Source organism: Callionymus lyra, chromosome 17, assembly GCF_982586985.1.
Source record: "Callionymus lyra chromosome 17, fCalLyr1.hap1.1, whole genome shotgun sequence".
NCBI lineage: Eukaryota > Metazoa > Chordata > Actinopteri > Syngnathiformes > Callionymidae > Callionymus > Callionymus lyra.
In genome coordinates, this window is record NC_141834.1 from 15,211,262 (window position 1) to 15,226,450 (window position 15,189).

The window sequence follows — 15,189 nt, forward strand, 5'->3', positions numbered from 1 at the left end:
GTGACACTTAGATTTTTTTTCTATTGAATAACAAATTCTACAAATTTAAAAACATTAAATTTAGAACATTTATTTTTGCATTTTTGTAATTAAAATATCAAACTCTATGTTTAAAAAATATATATAATTCAATTTGAAAATATTATATTACACAAAAAATACTTTTGAATATAGAATTGATTGTATTTAATTATTACAAAAAATAATTAAAACACTTCAAAATATATATATATATATATAAAACATATATTTTTGCATTTGTGTAATAAAAATAAAACAATTAATTTTGAAAATATTATATGATGCAAAAAATAATAATAATAATAAAGAAATGATTGAATTTAATTATTTAAAGAAATAATGAAACACTTAAAAAACAATATTCCTCTGGTACTGACATACTTCCATACATCACATGGGTGAGCTAGAGCGTAAGATTGTTTACATGAAGTGACGTCCAATCAGATTCATGGACGTCATGTATGAGGACATGAAGAAGAAAAGAGGTGAAGGAGGACGAGTTGTTTTGGTGACATAATTAATGAATTTTACTGTCCCCCCCACAAAAAAAAGTATATATATATATATATATATAGCTTTAAGTGGCAATTTCAATTTGACCTCGGCCACACGCTCGCGCTCACGTGCACGGCTCCCCGCTCTCTCCGGGATGACCTCCAGTAACCTCTAAAAGTTGCACGGACAGCCCGGCTTATTAAACGCTGACTTCCTTGAGCTCCCCGTTCTCTAAAAACTTGTAACCCTCCAACTTCCAATCTCGGCGCAGCATCGATCAATACCGAATAACCAATTAGTAAACCCAAATGACACCTTCACGGAAAGAGAGAGAGAGAGAAGAAGAAGAAGAAGAAGCACACGTAAGAAAATAAAGACTTTCCATTTAAATGCAAAACCTCCAGCGCGGTCTGTGTGTGTGTTCGCCTGCTGACTAAAGTATGTTTGTCAGTTAGAGTTGTTATTTTTCTCTGCAGCATACGCCTCAATGGGCTGTCTGTCTTTCTGGATGGAGCCGGGGCGAGATAAATTGACAGCTTCACACACAAACACACTCTATATAAATATACCAGGAGTGTGATTGCACACTGTGACACAATGTACGCACACACACACACACAACCCCCCCAACACTACCCAATGACAAACCTGAGCGCCGCCTCGACACACACACACACACTGACACACACAGGGAGTCATACGTCGGTTGATTGACTGAGTGACAGTTTATTTTCAGGATCTAAATGAACACACTTGATGCTGCGAGGAGAACACTCGCTGCAAGCTGGAGGCTGGACGGATTCAACACTAGACCACACACACATGCACACACACATGCACGCACACACACACGCGCTCACACTGTGTAACCTCGCTGGGATTTAACAACATGTCGGACTGAGTTGTGGAGGAAGCAGCACGAAACAAGAGGGAAGATAAGTGCGTAAAGACTGCAGGGATGCCCGCAGTGAGGTCACACGCTCGTCTCGGCTTTTGTAATTGGATCAGTTGAGAGTAAAAAATCCTTATTTTTTGGGGGAGAAAAAGAAAAATAGAGATAAGTCCACATATCTCTGTCGTATTAGGGATGTTTTGAACTGAAAAAAAGAATTCTATTCATGACAAAAACGCTTTATTTACACGTTATTCTTAAGCGTTTCTCTCCCTCTTTGTTGACAGTGGAAAGACCACCAGGCTGCTCTGTTGCTGAGAAAAAATCATTTGTCTTCATATTTATGTTCAATAGTTTGTTTCATTTTCCAGTTGTTGACATGTTACGAAGTGAATAAGAATGTTAAATAAAGAGGAGATATTTGCGTATGGTCAATAGCTGCAGTGATGAGTTTATTGAGAGGGCATGAGACTTTCAAGAGTTTAAAGTCAAAATATTTGCGGTAGAACATTTGTATAAATAGTTGTACCTAAAAAAAAAGAAATTTTAAACTTAATAATAAAGGTTTACTTATTTTTATGTATGTTTTCTTGTTCTTTTTCATGACATTTTACAGTTATAAGCATTAACTAGGTTAGAAAACTAAAATATTTTTGGGGTGTTTTTCTCATTTAAAGTGCTATAAGGCCTGGTCTGTGAAAGGTGCTGTAAAAATAAAACTTTATTTTAAATCAGTCAGAAATAATCGCTTACCAATAATGTACATATCATCAGAAAATATATTTTTATTATTATTATTATTATTATATAAATAATTGAACACGCTTTAAGTAGCTGCAGTGTTGAGTTTATTGAGAGGGCATGAGACAAAGAGTATTTCATTTGTCTAAATAGCTGTACCTACAAAAATAATAATAATATTTTTTAACTTAATAACAAAGGTTAAGTAAACACTATGATTTATGTTTACTTGTTCTTTTTCATGACACTTTATACTTTTGTGCATTTAATAGGTTAGAAAACCAAACATTTTTGGGGTGTTTTTCTCATTTTAACTGCTATTGAACATTCAAAAATAAAAGTTTACCAATGATGTAATGATGATGAGTGTTTTTTTTCTTGTTTTTTTATTAACAACCGAACACGCTTTAAGTAGCTGCAGTGTTGAGTTTTTTGAGAGGGCATGAGACGAAGAGTTTGAAGTCAGAAAGTTAGATAATTAGTTGATTTAGACAAAGCTAGCGAAGGATTTTTTTTTTCCAATATATTTTTAGCCTTTTTCTCACGGAAGTGCGTCAGTAGGAAGACCATCCGGCTGCTCAGTTGTACTTCACGAGATGAAAATGACTCTTTTTTTTTTTTTGATGATGGAAAAATATCATTATTTTAACATAAGTTTATACATAAGTTTTTTTTTCATGACATTTCACTGTTCTGAGCGTAGATTAGAGAACAAAATACTTTTGCTGTGTTTTTGTCATTTTAACTTCCTTTGAACAGTCAAAAATAAAAGCTTACCAATGATGTAAGAGTCGTCAAAAAAAACATTTATATATAAATAACCGAACACATTTTAAGTAGCTGCAGTGATGAGTTCACTGAGAGGGCATGACACAAAAGTCAGAAAGTTACAACATTAGACTGGAAACGATTTCTTTACAGATGAAGCTAGTTAACGATTTTTACTTTCAATATATTTACTAGCGTTACTCTCTTACGTGAGAGCATCAGCAGTGAAACCATTTGGCTGCTCAGTAAAATTTAGAATATTTATTGTTGTGGGGTTTTCTTCCCCATTTATAAGATATTACATAATCAAATATTCTCAGCGATGCTGAGTTACAGGCCTCATAAAAAAGAGATGAGGATTTCCTTGGAAAGGACAAGAGACGGAACATTGTAAAGCAAACGAAAGTCAGGAAAAAAAGAAAACAAAAGGAAAGGCATTGAAAGGTCTGTGATTCAAAAAAAAAAGGAAAAGATGTTCACCCTTCACCTCATATCCTGCTTTCACCTTATAGTTTCTGCAGGCTACATCTCTCCTTCTGCTCTCTTTCCTCCCACTGCTCTTTTTTTGTCTTCTTTGCTCACTCCTCCCTTTTTCATCTCATCCCTTCCTTCCGTCCTCAGGCTACATATCACATACATTACCCCGTTTACCCTCCGCTCTTGTCTTTCACCTTCCTCAGATGTACACGTGTCCTCTGCGTGTCTTTTTCCACCCTCCGTCTCTGCAGCGTCATCCCTTCATCCGGGGGTTTCTCAAACGCTCACCTGCGTCTTCAGGGCTGAGTGACGGCGAGTCGTCCGCCTGAGACCAGGAACCACGTCTATGAAAAGTGATTGAGCCCAAAATAAAACCCGGCGGTTCGGTGATTTGCGAGCGAAGGATGAGGCGGACGAGTGCAGAGACACACGGAGATGTAATGAGGGGAAAAATAATGTTTTTTTGGGGGGTAGAGTCGTGCAGAGGAAGTTCATCACCGCAGAACAATTGGTATTCACCAGAGATAAGGACACACAAGCTGTTGGTCCAGAGAGAGACGGACAGTTTGTAATACAAACCCACTGAGACACACACACACACACACACACACACACACACACACACACACACACACACACACACACACACACACACACACACACACACACACACACACACACACACACACACACACACACACACACACACACACTGTTTCTTCATCACAACACACACACAAACAACTTCATCACAACACACACTGTTTCTTGACTTGAGACACTGATTGAGATCCTCTAAAGTCAACCATCTGGACCTTACGATGTATTGCAGTGTGTGAACGACGCACCTGTGAACGACTGGTTCAGGGGCCACATGCGACCATTTATGAATGTTTAACCGGCCCTTAAGAGGTCCGTATAGAATTTCACTCATCTTTGATATAAAGGTTGTATGTTTCTTTAGAAATAAGTGACCTTGAATATTACTACTATCATCTTAAAAAATGAAAAAAAATTGCAAAGTTATCTTTAGCTTAATGTCACATGTTATTTTCAAATTTTTATATAATTCTTATTGATTTTTGTGACAATTTCATTGTTCCTTAAGTATTTTTGTTGAGCTAAACAAACCATTCTTTAGTTGTTCCTTCCTTTTAATGTATATTATTTCATATTTAGAAAATAAATCTTATACTGTACATTTAGTGAAAATAAAGATCTTTTTACAGTATATATAATTGTATATGAAAATATTCATCATAAGTGCCACTTTTTAGTCAGAAATGTTTATACACACTTTTTTTTAAACCAACGTTTTTTTTTTTTATATATATATAATAATGTCGATGTATTGTAATGTGTATATAGGAAACCTTTTTCAATAACTGTAGTTATAGCAACAAAGCATAAACTTTCTCTAATTAAATGTGAAAGTGCCAACTAGTGGCCAGAGGTTTAATTGCAACACATAAAACGAATAAACACTGTGTATATTTAAGTGTTAATTGTAAAATAAAACATAAAATGATTGTCTTTTATACACACACTATTAAAGTATCAACCATAAAATAGATTTTAATAAAACCTATATATATCAATTATTAATACTAATATATTATTATAAAATCTACAGAAATAAGCATTTTAAGTTACAGAAAGAAACAAATAAGTTAACAGTGAAAACAAAGAGACAAGTGTTACCTAATCTTTCACTTGATCCCTTATCTATTGCTGGGGAAGGTAACTAATCCCAGCTACCAAGGGCAAGAGGCAGGGGACATCACAAGCAGTCAAGGGGAGTTGGAAGTGATTCAATAAGCAATGACTGCTATCCTTACACGCTTCCCATCATCATCATCAATATTTTTATTAGTATTAGTAGAAGTAGTGTTAGTATTTAAAGTAGTATTATTATTATTTGTAGTAGTATTTATATATATATATATATATATATATATATATATATATATATATATATATATTTTTATGAATCTACACACAGGTAATTTATTCTAAGAATCTTGAGTTTCAAAACTAGTATTTTGGTTTAATATGTATTTAATTTACTGTTTTAATGATTGTTTATGTGTTTGTGTGACTCTGACCTTGAAGCAACATCCTGGTGGATCCACAGGATCTTCTCACCCCTGATGCTCTGGAAGATCTTCACTCGTGGATGATTCTAAAGTCAGAGAACAAGGTCAGATTCGAACAGTTCAGCTTCCTATAGCAAGTGCTTTACAACAAAAGTATTCAAATCCTAATAATGTATTTTCTTCACGCCTCGGTATAAGGAGCCGTCGACAAAATAATATTTACGGCGCAAACAAAAAACCCTCTCAGATCCTTCACCTCCATCTCCTTCTATACTCTCCAACTTTTTCCTTCCATTCTCCCTCTAATTACTTTTTTGTTTACAGATCTGTCCTCGCCATTCCTGTCCCTCGCTCTCCTGCTTCTTCTGTGGCGACGCTTTGATGTCGACTCAAACCTGCTGTCACATACCACCTGTTCAGCTCGCAGCCAGACACGACTGGTTTCAACTAAACGCACCAGGAAAAAAAAAAAAAATGCTACGTTGGACAGAACCGACGGAGAATTGGAGCCTGAACAAACTCCATCAATTAGAGAGAGAGAGAGTGAGAGAGAGAGAGAGAGAGAGAGAGAGAGGGAGAGAGAGAGAGAGAGAGAGGGGTAGAGGGAGAGAGGGAGAGAGAGAGAGAGAGAGAGAGAAGATGACAGAAGATCATCTTAAATTAGGCTTTATTTTTTTTTCATACCTGGAGTCGATATCTGTCGTCAAAGTTGGATAAACATGCAAAACTGTATATTAAAAATCAGATATTAAACTGTATATTAATAACCAGATATTAGAAATAACAAGATATTCAAATGTATATTAATAACCAGATATCAGACTATATATATATATATATATATATATATATATATATATATAAAGCTCAAGATATTCAAATGTATATTAATAACCAGATAGTAGACTTTATATATATATAAATAACAATATATTCAAATTTATATTAATAACCAGATATTGAAGTATATATATTTAAAAAACAACACATTCAACTTTATATCAATAAGAAGATATTAAACTATATATTAATAACCAGATATTAAACTATTATTTATAACCAGATATTAAACAGTATTTTAATAACTAGATATTAAAATAGATAGTTATAAGCAGACATTAAACAATATTTTAATAACTAGATATCATACTATATATTAATAACCAGATATTAACTATATATGAATAACAACAAATTAAGCTATATATTAATAACACCATATTGAACTATATAATAATAACCAGATATTAAACTATATATAAATAACAAAATATTAAACTGTATATTAATAAGAAGATATTAAACTATATGTTAATAACCAGATATTAAACAGTATATTAATAAACAAATATTAAACTATATATATTAATAACCAGATATTCAAGTATATATTAATAAACATATATTAGACTGTATATTAATAACAACATATTAAACTATATATTATTAACCAGATATTAAACTATATATTAATGAGTAACCTTCTCACCCACATAAACAGACCTGAGACAGGTTCACGTCCAGAGGTTCCAAAAGTACGACTTCCTCTGAAACATTTGTGTTAAACGACTCATTGTCGAGTGAATTCATGATATAAATTAATCAGGTTTTTTAAAACAATTATTCGTCTCATATGCATTTTCCTGCACTGATGGTAAAAAGGGTCAAAAGGGGGAAGAAGAGAATCCCACGTGAGTTTAAGAGTGACGACCTGGACTGGAGCTCAGCAGGGATGCAAATCACACGACCTGGACTCATGGAAGGTCTTGGATCACATTTCTATTGTGAAACAAAGATGATATTCTCTCAACAAAACACAAAACTTAGATGTTCATTTAAAAATACTTAATATCAGTCGTTCAAAAATTCAGATTTTAATACGCTACGAACAAAACAATCGTCAATCCAATCATATACTGAACTGATCACAAGTATTTAAATGAATAATTATGTATTATTTATGTTAAAAAGAGAATATCAATTATTAACATATTTATGCTACTTAAAGTTCTAGTTCATATGCTCGATAATTTCCGATGTTAACCAATTTAAATGAATAATGATTGCATTATAAGTATTGCAATTTTCCGTATTTTTGTCTTTCCAAAAATGTAATAATAAAAGGAAAAATATACATTTTTTCATTGATATACTTGAAAAAAGTAACAAATTACATTTTTTCCTGCTCAAGTTCTAGTTAATGTGCTTAATAATTTTTATTATTTCGTTTTTTCAATTCCTGTTACATTTTTTTAAATTAAATCGATCTTATGTGTATTTTTTCCTTAAGAAGTTAAAATAACTGTTAATGTTAAATCTAACAATAACTACTTTTTTTATATTACAATTTTTTTTTTCCTACTCAAATTCTAGTTCCTGTGCTTTTTTGATGTTAACCATTTTATATTTGAACTTTTACATTATTTATCTAACTTTTTTTTTACAAAAGACAACATATTATTTTTTGATTTGGTTGCTGAAAAAGTTTAACTTAACAAAATCATAATCACAGGTTTTGTTCTGAAAGTATTTCATTTACCTCTACTTTCCAAAATAATGTAACAATAAAAAGAAAAAATAGTATAATTTTCTCCTTGATATACATTTAAAATACGGTAACAAAATAATTCTTTATTAGTGACATCGATGATTTTTGATTTTCATCCAGTTTTATTTCAATGTATTTATCATGTCTGTCAAATTTTTGATTAAAAAAAAAAGTCAGATTATCATTTTTTGCTATAGATGGTCTGATGAAGCTTCATGAAACAGTGTCATTATCTCCAGAGTCCACTAGATGGCGTCTCTGCATTATTCTCCTTCGTTTAACTGTTCTAATGAAACATCATTTTCTAACTGATGGCGCCACCTACTGACCTCTGAACAACACGACACTGCTTCATGAAGCTTCATCACCATTTCCTTATTATCTTCGTTGCTAACCAGTCGAGCTAAACTTCAACAAGAGCCCAATTTTTTCCCCGTGGCCCCTAAGAAATTCTTAAAACATCTTAAAAAACCCATCATTATTAAAACTTATTCTTGGACGAGTGTTGACCTTAGTATTGACCGTGTATGTAAATGAATTTTTTCAGGGACCCTCATTAGGTGTGTGCGTTGGGGGGGGGAGAGGATGGGGGGACCCCGGAGCAGATGCTTGGCCAACCTGTTGGGAGCGCCGACGCTCCGGTGCCCTCCAATTATTGCAACACAAAGACATTAGTGGGCGAGTCTAATATGCGTCAAAGTAAAAAAAAAAGAGCTTAAATAAAAAATAACGGAACAGTTTCCTCTGAAGGATGGCGAGGATCTGATGTTTGATTCCAACCGAAGCTTCAACGTTTAGCTTCTTTTTTTTTTTCACTGTTTGATTCTTTTTTTTTGCTCAAATTGAGTTCCTACTGATCTTTATCATGTTCCATTCTGTCCAATCCTTCTGTGTTTTTAATCTGCCCTGTCAGACATTCTCTCTTTTCTCCTCCCTCGTTCCCTTTGATCCGGAGGAATAGGTGAGCGAGGGAAGGTTGTTCTTTGACCATGACTACTCCAAAAAATCCCGAACAGCATCTGTGTGTGTCTGTGTGTAGTAGTTGTGTAGTTGTGTGTAGTTGTGTGTGCGTCCCAGGTGACGGAGCATGGACGGCGGAGATACTCGTTTGATCCCGGGAACAAAGAGAGGGAGGAGGGCAAAGGAGAGAGACCGCAGGAGGCCGAGAGACACAGCGACAGGGGAGGAGAGAGAGGGTGAGACAGCTTGCTGAAGGGTGGAAGAGAGAGAGAGGGAGAGAGAGAAAGGGGGGAGACGGTGGAGGAGGGGAGAGAGACAGGGGGTTGGGGATGGATCAGGCCTCCAGAGAACAGAGCTTTGTTGAAGGGGGTTTGAAGATCACCAGAGGCTTTGTCAAACAGACGGAGAAGAAGACGCGCCTGGTTCAGGAGGAGATGGAGATGTTTTTGTTTTTTTTACTGTTGCAACACGTGGAGGAGAAGAAACACTTGTCTTAGAGGAGCAACACTTATCTTAGAGGAGCAACACCTATCTTAGAGTTATCTTAGAGGAGCAACACCTATCTTAGAGGAGCAACACCTATCTTAGAGGAGCAACACTTATCTTAGAGGAGCAACACCTATCTTAGAGTTATCTTAGAGGAGCAACACTTATCTTAGAGGAGCAACACCCAATTTAGAGTTATCTTAGAGGAGCAACACCTATCTTAGACGAGCAACACTTATCTTAGAGGAGCAACACCCAATTTAGAGTTATCTTAGAGGAGCAACACCTATCTTAGAGGAGCAACACTTATCTTAGAGGAGCAACACTTATCTTAGAGGAGCAACACCCAATTTAGAGTTATCTTAGAGGAGCAACACCTATCTTAGAGGAGCAACACTTATCTTAGAGGAGCAACACCCAATTTAGAGTTATCTTGGAGGAGCAACACCTATCTTAGAGGAGCAGCACTTATCTTAGAGGAGCAACACCTATCTTAGAGTTATCTTAGAGGAGCAACACCTATCTTAGAGTTATCTTAGAGGAGCAACACCTATCTTAGAGGAGCAACACTTATCTTAGAGGAGCAACACCTATCTTAGAGTTATCTTAGAGGAGCAACACCTATCTTAGAGGAGCAACACTTATCTTAGAGGAGCAACACTTATCTTAGAGGAGCAACACCTATCTTAGAGTTATCTTAGAGGAGCAACACCTATCTTAGAGGAGCAACACTTATCTTAGAGGAGCAACACCTATCTTAGAGTTATCTTAGAGGAGCAACACTTATCGTAGAGGAGCAACACTTATCTTAGAGGAGCAACACTTATCTAAGAGGAGCAACACCTATCTTAGAGTTATCTTAGAGGAGCAACACTTATCTTAGAGGAGCAACACTTATCTTAGAGCAGCAACACTTATCTTAGAGGAGAAACACTTATCTTAGAAAACTAAAACTTAATCAATCAGTTTTCAAAACATGGTCTGACTGTATTTTCTTCATGTTATTCTTATTGTGATCGATAACATTATTTTGGTGAAAAAAAAAGGAAAATATTCTAAAAATATATATTTTTTTCTACTTTATATTAATAGATGCAACACTAATAGACACAGGGACTCATTCATTCTGTATGCTATAAGGCTGTTTAATTCTGAATTCTGGGGCAGGAGCAGAGCGAAAAAAAAATGATCTTATTCTACTTTAATCTTTGTATCATTTTCTATCCTTGTTCTTTTTTTTTGGCACTTTGTCATCCGTTGCACTTCGTTCTTTTGTTTGCATCCATTCACTTTCCATTACATCCATTTATTTTTAATTCATTCAACTATCGTAGTATTTTCCTTTTCTGGTTAAAACTAAAAATACATATTGTTGACGGTGAGTTGAATCTATAGAGATGTCATTAGGCTCTGTAGCTACACTTGTCCTTCTCTTTAAAATGATGCATTATTATTATATTTATTATATTATTATTTTTCTTTTTGTTCAGTGATGGTAAATATAACTAATGGGACGAATAAAAGATGAAATGATTTCTTCTTGTAAAAATCACCAACTCCGTTCTTTTAAAGTACTGATTTATTTTATATACTTCAATTCAATAACCTTTATATTTGAAAGTTATAAAGGTTGAATTAATTTGTATTGACTGATTTGTGGACTAAAATGTCGAATTTGTTTCTGTTTAATAAATAAACGTTTATAATATTTTTTTTAATAATGGTTGTTTTTTTTACACATAGAGGTTGATATTCTTATCTGAAATAAATGTTTAATATTTAAATGTTTAAAATTGAATTTTTTTTTTCATTTACATTATTTTGTAGCTTTTTTAATTTAATTTTAAATGTTAAAACAAATAGTGCCACCAGAAATCCCACATTTCAATTGAGTCCAATCAATCAATAAAATAATAAAATATATAGAATTTTCTTTGTTCAATTATGAAAAAACTATCAAATATTCAACGTACAAATGATTGAATTCCATTTTTTATTCAATATCAATTATAATTATTATATCAATTTAATTACGTATAGAAAGAAAGGCTCCTGGTCTCAAATGTTTTCCTTCAGCCACAGGAGTTTTCAGCAGCAACACAGTGAATTGATTCCTTTGAGCAACACGTCCAAGGTCACTTGAATATATCAACATTTGATTTAATAAAGCACTTTCATTTCTTTTCTCTACACAAGGTGGCAAATTATTTATGTTTTTTATGGTTATGATGGTCCCTGAAAGCACTTACAGTAATAATTCTTCATGGAAAAATAAACGTGGGTGCATTTAGGGCGAGCGAGCCACAAATTGAAGGTGCAAGTGGTGATGAATGATGGTTTTAATCTCCTCATTTTTAAAAATTAAAACAAAAATCGAATCTCCCAATAGGTAGAAACATGACTAGTTACATTTAAAGACTTCAAAACACTTTAAGAGATCGCAGACCTCCACCAAGCAGCTCATTTTCACTTATGTTTAGGGTTTTATTTAAATATTTTTGTCCTACTTTTGCAACTTTTTTAGCATTTGAAATAGCACTGATAGCAATGAGCCTAGTCAGACAACAGTAAGAGAGATGAGTCTTCAAGTTTTTTGTGGCGCCAGATGGTAATTCAGAACACAACGAAAATCTAGACGGTTTCTTGCCTTATTGTCAACATTTACTGAAATTTGAATATATTTATCCTTTTTTGGACTTGTTTTGCTGAGAAAAAATCCTATACAAACATTAACTCCTTGGCAGAGGTAGTTATGGTTTATGCGTGAAAGAGTAAAAGTATTGTAAGCAATATTTTTGTGGTAATTTTTAATTTATTTTACTGGCTTGTTTCAGGGTTTTGGGGGATTTTACAAGTATTTTTTGTCAATAATATTTGATTGTTGCTTCATTTAGCTTGAGGACAAACACTGTTACCAAGTATGTTACGTATTGTAAGGTTTTTACTACATCCCAAAACTAAAAACAATAAAGAAATTATAAATCAAAAATCAGCAAAAATGTCAATACATTGTGGTTAATTTGATATTAATACTAAACATTCAATTCATATCTGATGATGTAAACCAAAAAAATCTTCAAGTTTTTTACACATTTTTTCATACAAATGTTAAATACTTCATTCACAATGAGCAAGTACATGGCAAAATTCATACTACACCATAAAAGCAAAAATGTCAATAAATTGTGGCGAATTTGAAAGGAATTTTAAAAGTAAATTCATATATGATGCTGTTACCCAAATAATCTTCAAGTTTTTTGCGGAGCCAGATGGTAATTTAGACCACAATAGAAATATTGTCTTATTGTCAACATTCCCTGAAAGTTAAATTTAAAAAAATGTATCTGTTTTTGAGTCATTTCCCTCACAAAATTGTTTTCTTATGCAGGCAATCATATTAACTCCTTGGCAGAGGTAATTAAAAAGGGTTTTATGTATGAAAAAGTCTCAAAGACAAGTATAATATACAATATTTTTCGGTTATTTTTTTCAGGAAATACCAAGCTTACTTTATACTTCACCCTAGAAACTAAAAATAAAACAGAATGATCAAAAATGTCCAACAAGTATTTAAAACATTCAATTTCTATCTTTAAGGCTGAAAAAAAAAAACCATCCTGCCAAGGCCACGGCATATATTATGGTCTGTCTGGATCACCTTCATGCACTTATGCACATGATTTTATTATGTATAGAGTAAAACGGGCCCCCATAGACTTCCTCTTCTCCTTCAACAAAGACATTTCACAGCACACTGGAGCTTGACAGGTTTTCCTGTATGTAGAGAAAAGAAAAAAAAGACCAAAAAACAACCAAACATAAATTTCGTGTTGGTGACAGTTTCAAAGAATATTAACCATTATTGAGAAAGGAGCCATTAGGATTGATGGTGACAGGCTTCATCTTCACTTGGAGCCGACACTCGAGTGTGTACAGTAAACAGCTTTCATCAAAAGTGTCTTAAAATACCAGGAAATCGTACTTTACATCTTTATTTCCCGCGGATGCCCCCGGTGGGATTTGAAACAAAGATATAAAGCATGTCTTTATAGAAACAGAGTTTCAAGCAGCAGTTGACGATCAACCCCCACACCCACGCCCACGGTACCTTTTTTTTTTTTCCTATTCTTTTTCTGCGAGAGACTTTTATTGTGATCCTTCAAACATGCCCAGGAGACACGTGAGTCACACGGAGAGACAGACATGTTACTCTACAAGTTATTAATTCCTTCTGAGCGCCCCCCCCCCCACCCCCCCTCCCTCCTCCTCGATGATGACTTAAAATAGCCATCTATAAAATAAAAATGATTGTCATATTGCTGCACAATAGACTCCATTATCTCACTGTGCCACGTTGCCAGTCCTTTTGTGAGAATCCCACAAGCTGTTTGCTGGTCTGACTCTCCGAGAAAAGCACGAGACGCGTTGCTAATATTAACCTGGCTTTAAGAACGAGTCCTGTAACTTGCCACCTGCCACGACTCTCTAGTGTGGGTTATTTTTGTGTGTGTTGTTTCCACACAGCTTGACGTATTCGCTATTGATTTTTCCTCTAGCTGTCTGTTGCTGCTAGTATTCACTGTTAAAACACACTTTATGAGGACTTTTTGCTGACTATTTGCAAGAATCTGGTTAGGATACGCATCATATTCAGCGGCAAAAGTATGATTAAAGTATATAACAAGTATATATTTGTAGTATTGTTAAGTACTTGACTCTGGTGTTGCAGAATTTGTAAACATGACTCTTGACGAAGTCGTAACTGCTTTCATTTGTTTTGAAACCAAAATATGTCCAAACATCAGCTTTAAAAGCTGCTGGAGTCGACTGTATCCTCTCGTCCTCAGTCAAAGTAGGGATCTTGCAGAATTGTATTGTCCCTTTGGCTGCAGATTACATAATGACTGCTGCCATCTAGTGGCTGGGAGTTTAATTGCAACACAAAAATTAATACTTTATTGAAACATAAAATGTAAAAGAACTTGATAATTAAATAAATCTGTTTTAAAAGCAAAAGAAGGAAATATTTAAATATAAAATAAAGAAACACGATGAAGGTAAATATTTATATTTAGAATCTTAAAAAAATAAATGTCGGTGTATATATGTATATCGAAAGTAAAACCTCGAAGAGGAGGTTTTTGTATCTACCTGTTAGCTCATGCTAAACGACCGTGTAAATTGCCCTATTATTAAAATATATGCAATGGAAACATTTTTTCCAAAAGAACATGACAAGTATTACCGCCATAAAATACAGTGAACAACAAGTGGAGTCTTTGACTCAACACAACACATCTAAATTAAAAAAATAAAAAATATTTAGCAAAGAACTGAAGTAAAACCCATCATGGGAACAAGTGTGTAGTATTGCAGAGTACTTGACTCTGGTGTTGCAGAATCTACAGACCACATGACTCTTGACTAAGTCGTAACTGATTTCATTTGTTTTGAAACCAAAATATGTCCAACATCAGCTTTAAAAGCTGCTGGAGTTGAGTGTATCCTCTTGTCCTCAGTCAACGCCAAAGATCTTGCGGAATTGTATTAAAATACAGTACAAGAAGTGGAGTCTTCTACTCGACTCAACACAATCAAATTAAACATTATATATATATATATACAGTATATATATATATATAATGTTTAATTTGATTGAAAATATATTAATATATTTATCAAAAGAGAGAAAGACTCAACTTTGT